The following is a 13,495-nucleotide window of genomic DNA, read 5'->3' as shown; positions in this document are numbered from 1 at the left end:
TATAATAGTAGGTATAAGGTATATAAAAACACGCACGTATTCGAATGCAACGTTGTGTCAAAATTTCAAAGCAATCGGTGAAGAACTTTCGGAGATTTAATATTTTGAACAAACAAACATTTACATTTTTATTTATATAGATTAAAAAAATGCTACAAGTATTATAACAGCTTTGCCTCAGATTCCTAGAGAGAACAGTGAGATGCTAGATGTGGTCCTCTGAAGGGAGGTTGGTAAAGGACTATCTGCAGGGTCAGTACCATGTGTCAGGCTGGCCCCGCAGCGGCGTGGGTGCCTTGAGAAGGATGGACCTGGCCGGTGTCCTGCTCGCTCCTGGGCAGGTGTGAAGATTCAGCTGCGAAAAGAGAGACTCCTTTCGGCCTGTCTGGGGGTAGAGCAGAAGGGAAGAAATGAAGGGCAATAAGAAAAGGGAATGAGAAGCCTTTTCCTCAGATTGAAAGGAGGCAGAGAGGTAGGAGGAGAATTTGGGAGAAAAAGGGCCCATTGGAGGAAGAGAGAAAAGGGAGAAGGGAGGAGGGTGGTGGCCTGCTTCCGAGAGGGGCGGAGGCCTGGTCCTGGAAAATGGGCCAGGGCAGGGCTGGCTACATTCCTTGTCAGCCAAGCGGGCCCTCACCCCCTGGCCTCCCTCAGGTGATGCCAGCTCTCCCATGGGCCAGGGGCCAAGGCTACCAGCACCAGTGGTTCTCAGACTTGAGTGTGCATCACGGTCACCTGTAGGGTTTGTTAAAGCTCACTTTGCCAAGCCCGACCTCCAAATTTAAACTCAGGGTGTGCGGTGGGCCTGAGAATGTTCACGTCTAGCAGGTTCCTTCTGGAGATACTGAGGCGCTGACCTGGGGACCACACCCTGAACCCCGTGTCCTCCCCACCAGCCCTCACAGTGCGTGGTGCCTGTTTTTGCCACCAGACTTTGCTTGGTCCCATTTCATCACCTGATGTGAAGCTCTCAGTGCTCATTGCCAGTGTTTGAAAGGAGGGCTGTTTCTTTCTTTCAAAATCAAACTTTGGCAGGTGCCCGTCACAACGGCCCATCACAGTGTTATATGGTTTACACTAAATGCTGGCGAGTTACACCATCTACGACCTAAATTTCTTATTGTAAAAAGATAAAACATAAATGTACCATTTTAAATAATTTTAAAGTGTATAATTCATTGGCATTTAGCACATTCACAATATTATACAATAACCACCTCTATCTGGTTACAAAACATTTTAATAATCCAAAGTAGAATTCCTTACCCATCATCAGTCACTCCCCATTCCCCAGCCCCAGACCCTGGCAACCCCTGATCTACTCTCTGCTCTCTCTATAGAGATATGTATTCGGGATACACCAAATAAACAGGAAATCATATGGTATTTGTCTCTCTGTGTCTGACTTATTTCACGCAGCATAATACCCTCTAGGTCCATCTATGTTGTTGCAAATGGTAAGATTTCATTCTTCTTTATGGCTGAGTAGTATTCCACTGAACATATGTTACCACTCTTTATTCACTTATTTATTGATGGGCATTTGGGTTGCTTCCATATCTTGGCTATTGTAAATGATGTTAAATTGAACATAGGGGTGCACATATCTTTCCTAATTAGTGCTTTGGATTTCTTCAGTTAAATACTCAGAAGTGGAATTGTTGGGTAGTATGGTAATTTTATTTTTAATTTCTTGAGAGCCTCTATACTGTTTTCCATAGTAAATGCACCAATATACAATCCTAACAATAGTGTATAAGGGTTTCCTTTTCTGCACATCCTCACCAACACTTGTGATCTATTGTAACTGAACAAACAATGGGTCCGGGCTGCCTGTCACTACTCAAGCCAATGAAGCAGGGACAGGGTTGAATCCTATATGAACGTTTATCCCAATCCTGCCGGCAGTGTGGGAGAGCAGCAGGTCACCCACAAACGTCTGCTCTCTGCCCCCCACCATAAGCCAGCTGCTTATATTGCAAAGGGCAGTTTACAGAAATGAAAGGACTAGGGTCCTCAAAGGGCTTAGTGATATGCAAGGGCTGGGGTCACAGGGGAAATAGCCGAAGGGAGTGCCAGAATTACCAGGTGAGCAGGCTGGAGGTCTGCACGGCCTGCAGGTGTGCACAAAGGGCTGGGGGCCCCCAAAGGCTGGCGATTCTGGTTTCTGTAACAAATCTTTGTTCATCTTCGCATGATGACAGGCAGCTCCAAATGGGGAGGAAGGGCTGCGTCTCCAGGTCAGCTCCAGCCCGGGCGGAATGTGCCTTCTTTAATCAGAATAAAACAGTCATGGTTCACAGCCTGATCAATATTTCTTACAAGTCTAGCTGGTTCCCCAACATTCTATTTCTGCCCCCTTTCACTATTGACTTTTTGATAATAACTATCTGAAAGGCATGAGGTTATATCTCATTGTGATTTTAATTTGCATTAATGGAAATCTATTCTTGTTCTCGCTATTTCTCCCAAATACTTAGTCTGAGCCTGAAGCCAGGAAACCCCTTTGCTGCCTACTGAGCAATCTTGCTCATCTCCAAGACCATAAGCACAGAAGAGCCTTTTTGAAAGGGAGCTTGTGTATATCTCAAAAACGGTACACTGCTTCCAGGGCCTCTGTGGGGAACATTCTGGAATAAAATGGTTCTAGGACCCGTCCCTGCCTCTGGACCTTTGGGGCTACTTGAGTTGGGCCATGTATCTCGCATCCAGCCATCCAGCCAGTGTTCCCCATCACTGCGATTGTCCACCCGACCAGGACGGGCTGGTTCTGACGGCTGAGTTAACACATTTTCTTCAGAGGAGGTGAGCCTCCTGCCCCCACCAGCTTGTTTTCAAACTTATCTCAACATTGTTTCAATGTCTGTAGCACAGAAGTATTTAAAATGCACCTTGTAAAATAATAGGAAAGCTACCTCTGCAAATAGACTAAAAAGAAGAATTATTTTTTAAAAAAGCATATATGTTCTTATTTTTCCACTCATGAGATGCATGAGAATGTCTTACAGAAATATTTTTCCAAAGGTCACAAAATGCCTGGCATCGTATGTGGCTCTTTAATTTGGAAATAAAAAGTGAGCACAGTGGCCTCTTAGTTTACAGAGACTAATTCAAGCCTGAGGTGCAGTCTAGAATGGTGCAGGCAGTTACTCACAGCTGCAAAAATCCTTGTGAGTCCTGGGCCAGAGAAGAATTATCATAACAATGATAGAAATGGAAAGGATTAAGGAGCAGCAGTGCTAACAGCAGTGAGACTCATTTGGGCCATAGACAATACATCCTACGGGTGACTGGCCCTCCGGATTTCATTTCAGCTCAAGAAAACATGTGAGCACCCATCATGTTCCAGGATGTCCGTGAGCCACAGCACAAAGCAGCTGTGGCAGGCCCTTCCTATGTTCCTGTAGAAGCGCAGCGAGAGCTTTTCCACCAGGGAACACTCCTGGGAAGGACTGTCATCTCTCCCCCATCTGGATATAAGGCAGTGAACGAAACAGGGAGAGAGCCGAGGCAATCCGAGGCTTTCTGGTGTGGCTCTCAGGGCAGGGCAAGCTAGGCTAACCAAGACTTCAGGGGGAGGTTTGGTGGGAGGGGAGGGCCTGCGTCTGGAGAGCACCTGACACAGGAGCAGCTGGCAGAACGTTCACAAGGCTCTGGGCAATCTGGCAACAGCAACAATATATATTTTATCTCCCCAGGAAGGCTGGTGTTTTAAAAAGACTACACACACTCCATTTCACGCTCTTTCACAGGCAGATTGCTAATCTTTTATAGCTGAGGTTCTTAAATTATTCGTGGTTATGGACTTGGATATGTATGACCTCAGAGCTCTCGCTTGTTTTCTCCTCCCATGACGGGGACCCAGATAATTTCTGGTCACAGCTGCAGATCTGTGGTCGTAACTGATCTCCTGGAAAAGAGCCGTGAAGTTGCTGAAAGTCTCCTTTTACACTTTTTATTTCATTTCATGACATAAGATACTTCAGCTTTATTCTTATGGCTAGATCTCAGCTCCCGGCATTTTCTAGCCATGCTACATTATCAACAAGTTTCAGCTTCATGCATTTTAAAACAAAATTATCTTATTTTCCAGACCTTTTCATTTCTTTTTTCCAGGGACTTCAACTTCTCGAAAGTCAACTACACTTGTGGAAAAATCCAGGATGTAATTAACTGTGACTTCCATTACCCATTGCATCACATGCAGACCTCACTTCTCCTCTAAAGACACTGCTGGAAGCTATTCAGGCTCATGTTTCCCTGGTAAGGTCATTTTTTTCTTATTGTGCCATTAGTTATTACTATGTAATTAATTTTTTCTTACATACCTATTTGTTACTGCTTAATAATTACCCAATTTCCACAATATCCAGAATATAAATATTAGTCCTACCACCTAAGAGATTACTTTTTTAATATAAGCTGCAAATGTGTATATATTATTTTATCTTGATACTAGGATCACAAATTACATTTTCAAAGAGGCACCTTAAAATATAGGACTTGAACATGGCAAAAATTCACCAAATTAATTAATTAGTTAAAGAAAAGGCAGAGGGAAATATTTGCAAAATATCCAACTGAAATGGTTAACAACCCCTTGATCTCTGACTTCTCATCCCCAGAATTATGAGAAAATAAGCTCTGTTGTTTAAGCCCGCAGTCTGGGGTATCTTGTTAGTCTTTGTAAACTAACACACTTAGCAAAGTCGTCTCATCATGCCTTTCCTGACTTAGTTACTGAATTCTTCTTTAAAACAGCCTTACTGTCCTGCTGAGTCTCTCACTAATGTGCTAAATAACCCTTCTATATTTGTATGAAAATCATGTTTCTAAAATTTTAAACATTATACTTTTACATAAATTTTGTAAAAACCCATAAAATTATCTCCTCGTTTTCCAATTTGACATTCACTCCATCTGAGTACTCATTTCCAAATGTTCCATAGTTGACTCTTTTTAAAAAAATATATATATATTATTGATTTTTTACAGAGAGGAAGAGAGAGGGATAGAGAGTTAGAAACATCGATGAAAGAGAAACATTGATCAGCTGCCTCCTGCACACTCCCCATTGGATATGTGCCTGCAACTAAGGTACATGCCCTGGACCGGAATTGAACATGGGACCCTTGAGTCTGCAGGCCGACGCTCTATCCACTGAGCCAAACCGGTTAGGGCCCATAGTTAACTCTTTTGACATCTGATAACATATTGATATCAACCAGTATGTTGTGAACCAATATTCTCATCAGCTGTGATTCAATGTTTCCTGTCCTTAGCATCCCATTGGGACTTCAGTACCCTGTAGCCAACCTCCTTCCAGCTCATTCTGATAATTCTCCTTCCTTCTTTGTGTTACTTCAGGTCAAAGGGAACGGACAGATATTTGCCACTGAAGAGCCCAAGCCCTGAAAGGCTTTTTATTTTTTACTAACCTTATTTTTATGGCTTACACTATTACAGATGCCCGCCCCCACCCCCCCCACACACACTTTGCCTACTTCCTCCCCAACTTCCCCTCCTTCCCTCAGGCCATCACCACACTGTTGTCCGTATCTATGGGCTATGCTTAAAGAGAGCAGGCAGGCAAGGGAAACTGAGGCTTTTCCAGGCTTAAGAAAGCCTTTGAGTAGAAGTGAGTCAGTCTGGCCCATCCCTGGGGCTGCTCTGCAGAGAGCATGACATTGGATGTCTGTGTCAGCATCATTCAGTGATGTCAACAGACATGGAATCTAATAGAACCCCTTTTCAATTCATCTAGGATCTCACCTTTGATCTCACCTGTCAGAATCTGACATCCCTATTTATGTTGCTAAAACAGCTCTTCCACATCGCCCTTGGGAAATTGAATAGCTTCAATTTACTAAAGACAGAGAACAGGCTTAATCTTTCTAAGAGGAGGGAGGTAGCCATTTTTATTTAGGAAAACATTAAGTAAGTTTTAGGTAGAGAAACATATATTAGCATATTCAAAGCACTAGGAGCCAACAAGGAAGCATTTAGCCCATTGCAAAGAATGATGTCACTATATTTAGAATAATTAATTAGTTATTTAATTAAATAATTAGTTTAAGTTACACAGATAAAAATAATTAATGGGCATAATTGGAGGCAGAGTGCCTTCTGGCTGGAGAAGGAATGTGGGGAATAGAAATCAGTTTGAAGGCTAGGGACCCTGGCCCCAAGAGAAGAGGCACTGAGATCACACTTTCTTTCATTTCCAATGTGAAATAATAATATTTAAACGCCTGTGTCTGGAAGGTGTTGTACTACCTACCATGAGGAGTGGCAATAGCCTGTTCAGGTCATTGATGAGCTCACTGGAGAGGATGACAAGAATGGACACTGCCCAATGAGCACCTGCTCTTTCAGCACTTGACTGACATCTTAGACCATTTCACCTTCCCAAGCAGCTGCAAAGAGAAGCGAGTCTCATCCCCATTCCAGGCCAGGGAATGAAGTTCACAATGTGGAGAAGTTTGCTCATAACCACACAGTGGCCACTGACTCACTTCTACTCAACGGCTTTCTTAGTGGCCGCCTGGGCACTAATTCTGAGCCCTGGTTTAATCAACTCCAAAGTTCATGCTCTGTTAAGCCACATGGTCACCAATGAGTCCAATGTGAGTCACCAAATCAATTATGTGTAGCCTGGCACCAATGAACACTTTTCTTTACTATTGTATTTTTCTTAACTATTTTATTTATCTCATAATCACTATTGGAACAATGATACGTAGCATTTTTAAAAGAAAAAAATCATAATCAACAAAACCATGTTTATTGAAAGATGAAGGATAATGAATGTTACCTACCTATTATGTTACAGCCCATGCTTTCTTCCTGTCTGTTTTGCTCATAATTTAATTTTTTTTTTCATTTGCTTGGCTTAGATATTTCTTGCATAGGTATCTTGCTATCTGACCCTGGGTTTATTCTAAGAATAACAATCATAATTTGCTACATTAACCAGTTTAAAAAAAGAAACATCATATTATTATATCAATAAATGTAGAAAAAGTATTTGATAAATTGCATTAGTTCATGATAAATTTTTTTTTAGCAAGTTATGTATAGGAAGAAACTTCTATAATTTGATGTGTTATCTGTTTTAAACCAAAAGCTTCTTCTTTGAGATGGGGACAAAATAAAGGTTCTTTGCTAGCACCTCTTTTATTCAATACTAGAGGCCTGGTGCATGAAATTCATGCACTCAGGGGGTCCCTCAGCCCAGCCTGCACCCTTTCATAGTCCGGAAGCCCTCAGGGAATATCTGATGCGGAGATGGGCGAGGCTCCTGCCACCTCTGCTGTGCTCACCAGCCATGAGCCTGGCTTCTGGCTGAGCGGTGCTCCCCCTGTGGGAGCGCACTGACAACCAGGGGGCAGCTCCTGCATTGAGCATCTGCCTCCTGATGGTCAGTGTGCATCATAGTGACCAGTTGTTCTGCTGTTCGGTCGATTTGCATATTAGCCTTTTATATATAGGATTGGACTGAGGTAACAGTGATGTCAGGCAAGAAATCCTATCTAATAATAGACAAATATGCAAATTGACCATACCTCTGACACACCCACAAGCCACGCACACCATCCAATCAGAGCGAGTATGCAAATTAACCCAAACCAAGATGGCTACAGTCACAGAGAGCAAGGTTTCCTAGGTAACAGAGGAAGCCAAGCTTTCTGCCAGCCATTGCAGGCCTAAGCCTTCACTCAAGCTACAAAGTCTCAATTATAGAAGGTAAACAAATTCAAACAAATGGCGGCAGAATGGAGCTTGAGAGAGCAGGCCAGGGTTGCCACCAGCAACAGGGGAAGCAAAGCTTTCCACACACCCTGGCCAGGCCCACCTGCTTAAAGCAACAAAGTTTCAATTATAACCCCAATACAAATGTCTGCGGGCCTCGGAGGGAGCCCCAGGCTTGGCTCTGCTCCAGGCTACAAAGTTTCAATTGTAGAAGGAAAATAAATTCCAGATACCAGGGCCTCCACTTGTGTTGCCAGGGGGCGTGGCCCGCCTGCAAACCACCACAGGCCCCTCGCTCAGGCCACCCCAAGCCCCAAGGGAACCCCACCCTGATCAGGGACACCCTTCAGGGAAAACCAGCTGGCCCCCACCCCTGTACCAGGCCTCTATCCTATCTAATAAAAGAGTACTATGCAGATTGATCATCACTGCAACACACAATATAGCTGCCCCCATGTGGTCAAAGATCCTGCCCCCATGTGGACACAAGATGGCCACCACAAGATGGCCAGCAGGAGAGGGCAGTTGGGAGGCACCTGGCCTGCAAGGGAGGGCAGTTGAGAGGGACCAAGCCTGCAAGGGAGGGCAGTTGGAGGTGATCAACCCTGCAGGAGAGGGCAGTTAGGGGTGACCAGGCCAGCAGAGGAGGGAAGTTGGGGGCAAACAGGCTGGCATCAGAGTGGTTAGGGGGTGATCAGGCTGGCAGGCAGAAGCTGTTAGGGGCAATCAGGAAGGCAGGCAGGCAAGCAGTTGGGAGCCAGCAGTCCTGGATTGTGAGAGGGATGTCTGACTGCCCGTTTAGGCCTGATCCCAGGGATCGGGCCTAAACGGGCAGTCGGACATCCCTTGAGGGGTCCCAGATTGGAGAGGGTACAGGCTGGGCTGAGGGACAACCCCCCTCCGTGCACGAATTTCGTGCACTGGGCCTCTAGTAAATATATAAAGGCAGTAAATGGAGAAACAAAAGCTGACATTATCCTTAATTGATATAATTTTATCATAGAAAATACAAAATCATCTACAGAAGAAGTCTTAGAATTAAAAACCAAGTTTAGCAGCATTACTGGGTAAGACTAAAGATGGGATTATCCTAGAAGTCAGCATAGTGATTATGATTGAGAAGGGACAAAAAACTGCAATATCCATTTCTTAACTCAGAATGTTTATTAATTAGTATAAGTTACTATAGAGTCAGCAAACTATGGCCTGTGGGCTAAATCCTGTTTGCCACTGTTTTAGTAAATAAAGCTTTATTAGCATACAGCCAAGCTCATTTATTTCCATATTGCCTAGGGCTGCACTATAATGGCAGAGTTGAGTGGTTGTGACAGAGACCACATGACCACTGTTATGTCCGCGCCAACAGGAGCCAGGCCCAGAGACTAGTGAGAGTTTAAGAAATTTTATTGCATTTTCTCACCTCGGGCTGAGACCAGTGTGTCGGTGTCAGCCCCGAGGGGGTGGTTATGTTCTCTTATATAGGGGCTGGGGCAGGGCTGCAGCAGCCAGCTGGCGGGGCTGCCTGAACCACAGGACGTCCTTGGAAGGTAGCAGGATATCTGCTGGGCACACAACTTGGTCAGGCAGAGGGGAGTGCCTGAGTGGGCTGGGGAGCGTATCTTAAATTCTGCAGGTGCAGACTGTATGCTTCAAGCTATGAAAAAAACTTATAACAATATATTTCAGAAAATATATCTAGACAAGAGAGGCCAAGGTTAGTACATCCTAACAACCACAAAGCCTAAAATACACTATTTTACCCCTTACAAAAACATTTGCCAACTCCTGTTTTTGTTAAAGCTGTATTTTATATTTAATGTACTTATGTGGTACATTAAATTTCACAGTAATAAAGGTTAAAAAATAATGTGGTGTGATAAGTACAATGATGGTAGCATACCCAGGCGGACAGGTTTGGGGTTACAAGAGAAGGGCTAGCAGGATAAGGAAATATTTAGAAAATTGAAGCCTAAATATGTCTTAATGGGTAAGAATCAGTCTTACAAAAATAATAGACTTCTACTTTTAAGAATATGGTGGTCTAGGTTACTCAGGCTAATACTCCTGATAAAATCAATGCAAGATAATATGTGAAATATTTTCAATATCCTTTTTAACCCACTCATTTTATCCAGACCATGCTAGGGTCCGATGAGTGCTGGCATCGAGCACCGAAGTCGGCGTCTGGTTTATCCTACAGCTCCAGTCCACGAGGCTTGGATTCCACACCAGGGAGCCAGGCTTCTTACCCAGGTGAAGTTTGAGAATAGGTTGAGATTATTTCAGCCCTAAGACCTTTAATCACTTTTCTCAAGTTCATTTTCACTATATTAATAACATCAAAGATCTGACACGATAACAAGGAATTACCAAGCCCAACATCTAAATGGAAACCTAAATAGTCAAGTGAAGTTCCAATATTCCTTCTGCCCTAGGTGCATCTGTCAATGTGGTCAAAATTGAGCTTGGATTTTTCTAGTCTCCTGAGACAATGGGAGAAAAACCAATACCTAGGGCATGACCAAGGTGGAGCTGGTCTTATAGGAGATTCTCCCTCCATAAAGCTGGGATCAAAAAAGGCTATTCCTGCCCCAGATAGTTTGGCTCAGTGGATAGTGTCGGCATGCGGACTGAAGGGTCCTGGGTTCGATTTCTGGGTTCAAATGCATGGGTTGCGGGTTTGAATGCTTGGGTTGTGGATTGTCTCTCATCATTGATGTTTCTATCTCTCTTCCTCTCCCTTCCTCTCTGAAATCAATAAAAAATATCCACAAAGGACCTAGGGAAAATTGAATCAATATTGAGCAGAATATTGCAAATAAAAATTTCCCTAATGTCATAACCACAAGTCAGCCCTTGTGTGGATTTGCAGTCCATAACCATATTCACCTGGAGGGTCAATAACACTCAAGTATTGAGGTTAGTTTAAACTTCTCATGGATTAGCAGTGTTCAAAGGCTACTGGCAAAAATATGCACAAATTCTCTCTGGAAGAAAGCACCTTCACCTGCCGATAAATCTCCAAAGATTCTTTTTTAAGGACAGTGGCCAACACATATCCAAAGCAAACAAACATGCAAAGTAATGCACCCCATGAGTGAGAACAGGTAAAATAGTAAATTGGAAAAACTGAATTGCAAAGACTTACGATAATTACCTGACAATGTAAAACAAATACTTGTGTATTTTTTAAAAGGAAAGCTCATAAAAACTACAAAACATATATCTGAGGGAAATAAGAAATCATAATATGTGATATAACAGATTTGAGTAATAACCAAATAGAACTTCTAGAAATGAAATATAAGATGACTGATATTAAGAATCTCAATCTTTGAATTAAAACAGAAGAAAAAATACATGAAGAAAGATTAAAGACTTGGAAAGAGAGAAAAAGTCTAACATCCATTTACTCAGATTTCCAAAAGGAGAGAAGAGAATGGGATAGAAGCAATATTTAAAGAGATAATGGCTAAAAAAATTTTCTCAACTAATGGGAAACACTAATCCATAGATTTGGGAAATCAAACAAATCCCAAGCAAAATAAAGTATAAGAAATCCATACCTAAATCCATCCTAGTGAACCTGATGAACACTGAAATCAAAGGGAAATTAAAAGAGGGTAGAGAAAAAAGACATATTGCCTTCAGAGAAAGAATGGATTTGCAACTAGCTATTCAACATCAGTGACAGAAACCAGAAGACCATGGAATAATACCTTCAAAATGCTGAAGGCAGTAAGTGTCAATCAAAAAATTTAAAACCATTGTAAACACCTTTCAGGAAGGAAAGTGAAATAGAGATATTTTTAGTAAGAAAACCTGAGTGAGTTTTCCAAGAGCAAATCTCCAATAATGATAATTCTAAAGGATAATCTCTAGGTAGAAGGAAAGTAATGCCAGATAGGAATACTGTGATAAAAGAAGGAACAACACAAAATGCAAAAGAAAATGAAGAACATATGGGTAAACCAGACATATTGCTTATATTACACAAAATAATAATGCTGGAGAGTGGTAAAAAGATAGAAATAAATTAAATTACAACATTTATATGTAAGCAGGTAGAAAGGTAAATGGAGTTAAGTATTTTTTTAAATTTCTTTATTGATTAAGGTATCACATATTTGTCCTCGTCCCCCCATTCCCATCCCACACCCCTCCCCACACATGCCCCCACCCCCCTGTTGTCCTTAACCGCTGGTTAGGCTCATATGCTTGCACACAAGTCCTTTGGTTGATCTCTCCCCTTTACCCCCACCTTCCCCTACCCTCCCTCTGAGGCCCGACAGTCTGATCCATGCCTCCTTGTTTCTGGGTCTGTTCTAGTATTTTTAAGATTCTTCTATTGTCTGGGGGTAAGTTAACTGTATTAATTAACTTAGGCTTTGAGAAGTTAAATATTTATGTTATAATTTCTAAAGTAATTTAAAAAAATAGACATAGGATGTTGCTCCCCAAATACTAGAGGATAAAAATAGAATGCTAAAAATACTAAATTAATCCAAAAGAAAGAAAAATAAGAGATAAAAAAGATTTTTAAATTTATCATGAAATCAGAGGGTGTTCAACAAATAATGAAACTAGCAACAGACATCATGGTAGGAGGTCTCTATTAAATCATGCAAAAGCAGGCACACTTCCTCAGCACTTATCAGAGGAAGGTACAAGATGAGAACAGAGACATAATTGCTCTTTCACCAGCTATCAACCATTTAGGACCCAGTGGGGCCCCAGCTCCCTCGCAAACATTTAATGATTTCATCATATGAGTTTACTCCATTGTATGCTCTTGCCTACTTTGTCAAATATTAATTGAGCATAAAGGCATGAGTTTACTTCAATAATAAACTATCAGAAAGAGAAATTAAGAAAACAATCCCACTTACTATTGCAACAACAAAAAATAAGGTACCTATGAATAAATTTAACCAAGGAGGTAAAAGACCTGTACTTGGAAAACTATAGGACATTGAAGAAGGAAATTAAGGAAGATACAAATAAGTGGAAGCATACACCATGTTCATGAATTGGAATAATCAACATCATTAAAATGTTCATACGACCCAAGCAATCTATAGATTCAATGTAATTCCTATTAAAATATCAATGGTGTATTTCACAGATCTAGAATAAATATTTCAAAAATTCATATGAAACTACAAAAGACCCCAAATAGCTTCAGCAATCTTGAGAAAGAATAACAAGTTGGAGGTATACTTGATATAAAACTATCCTACAAAGCTATTGAAATAAAAAGAGCTGGGTACAGGCATATAGATTAATGGAAGGGAACAGAGAGCCCAGAAATAAACCCATGTCTTTGTATCCCTTAAGATCAAGAACAAGAAGGGATGCCCACTTTCACCACTCTTACTCAACATAGTGCTGGAAATCTTAGCCACGGCAATCAGATGAGATGGAATAAAAGGCACCCAAATTGGAAAGGAGGAAATAAAACTGCCATTATTCACAGATGACGTGATATTATACATAGAAAACCCTAAAGACTCCGCCAAAAATTTACTAGATCTAATCAATGAATTCAGCAAAGCAGCAAGATTTAAAATTATTATTCCTGGTGTGTTGCTAAACATGTGTATTGTCCAAAGATGCTGTAATCTGCTATTGTCCATCTCACCCTCAAAACTAAATGGGTCCTTCCTCCCCCGACCAGCTTTCAGGTTGGCAAAAGTCACTTGTCCATCCTCCTGCATTGTGATTGTTCCTCTCATTCCTGGCAAAG

Source organism: Eptesicus fuscus, chromosome 16 (genome assembly GCF_027574615.1).
Source record: "Eptesicus fuscus isolate TK198812 chromosome 16, DD_ASM_mEF_20220401, whole genome shotgun sequence".
In the NCBI taxonomy this organism is placed as follows: domain Eukaryota; kingdom Metazoa; phylum Chordata; class Mammalia; order Chiroptera; family Vespertilionidae; genus Eptesicus; species Eptesicus fuscus.
This window is presented reverse-complemented; position numbering follows the sequence as displayed.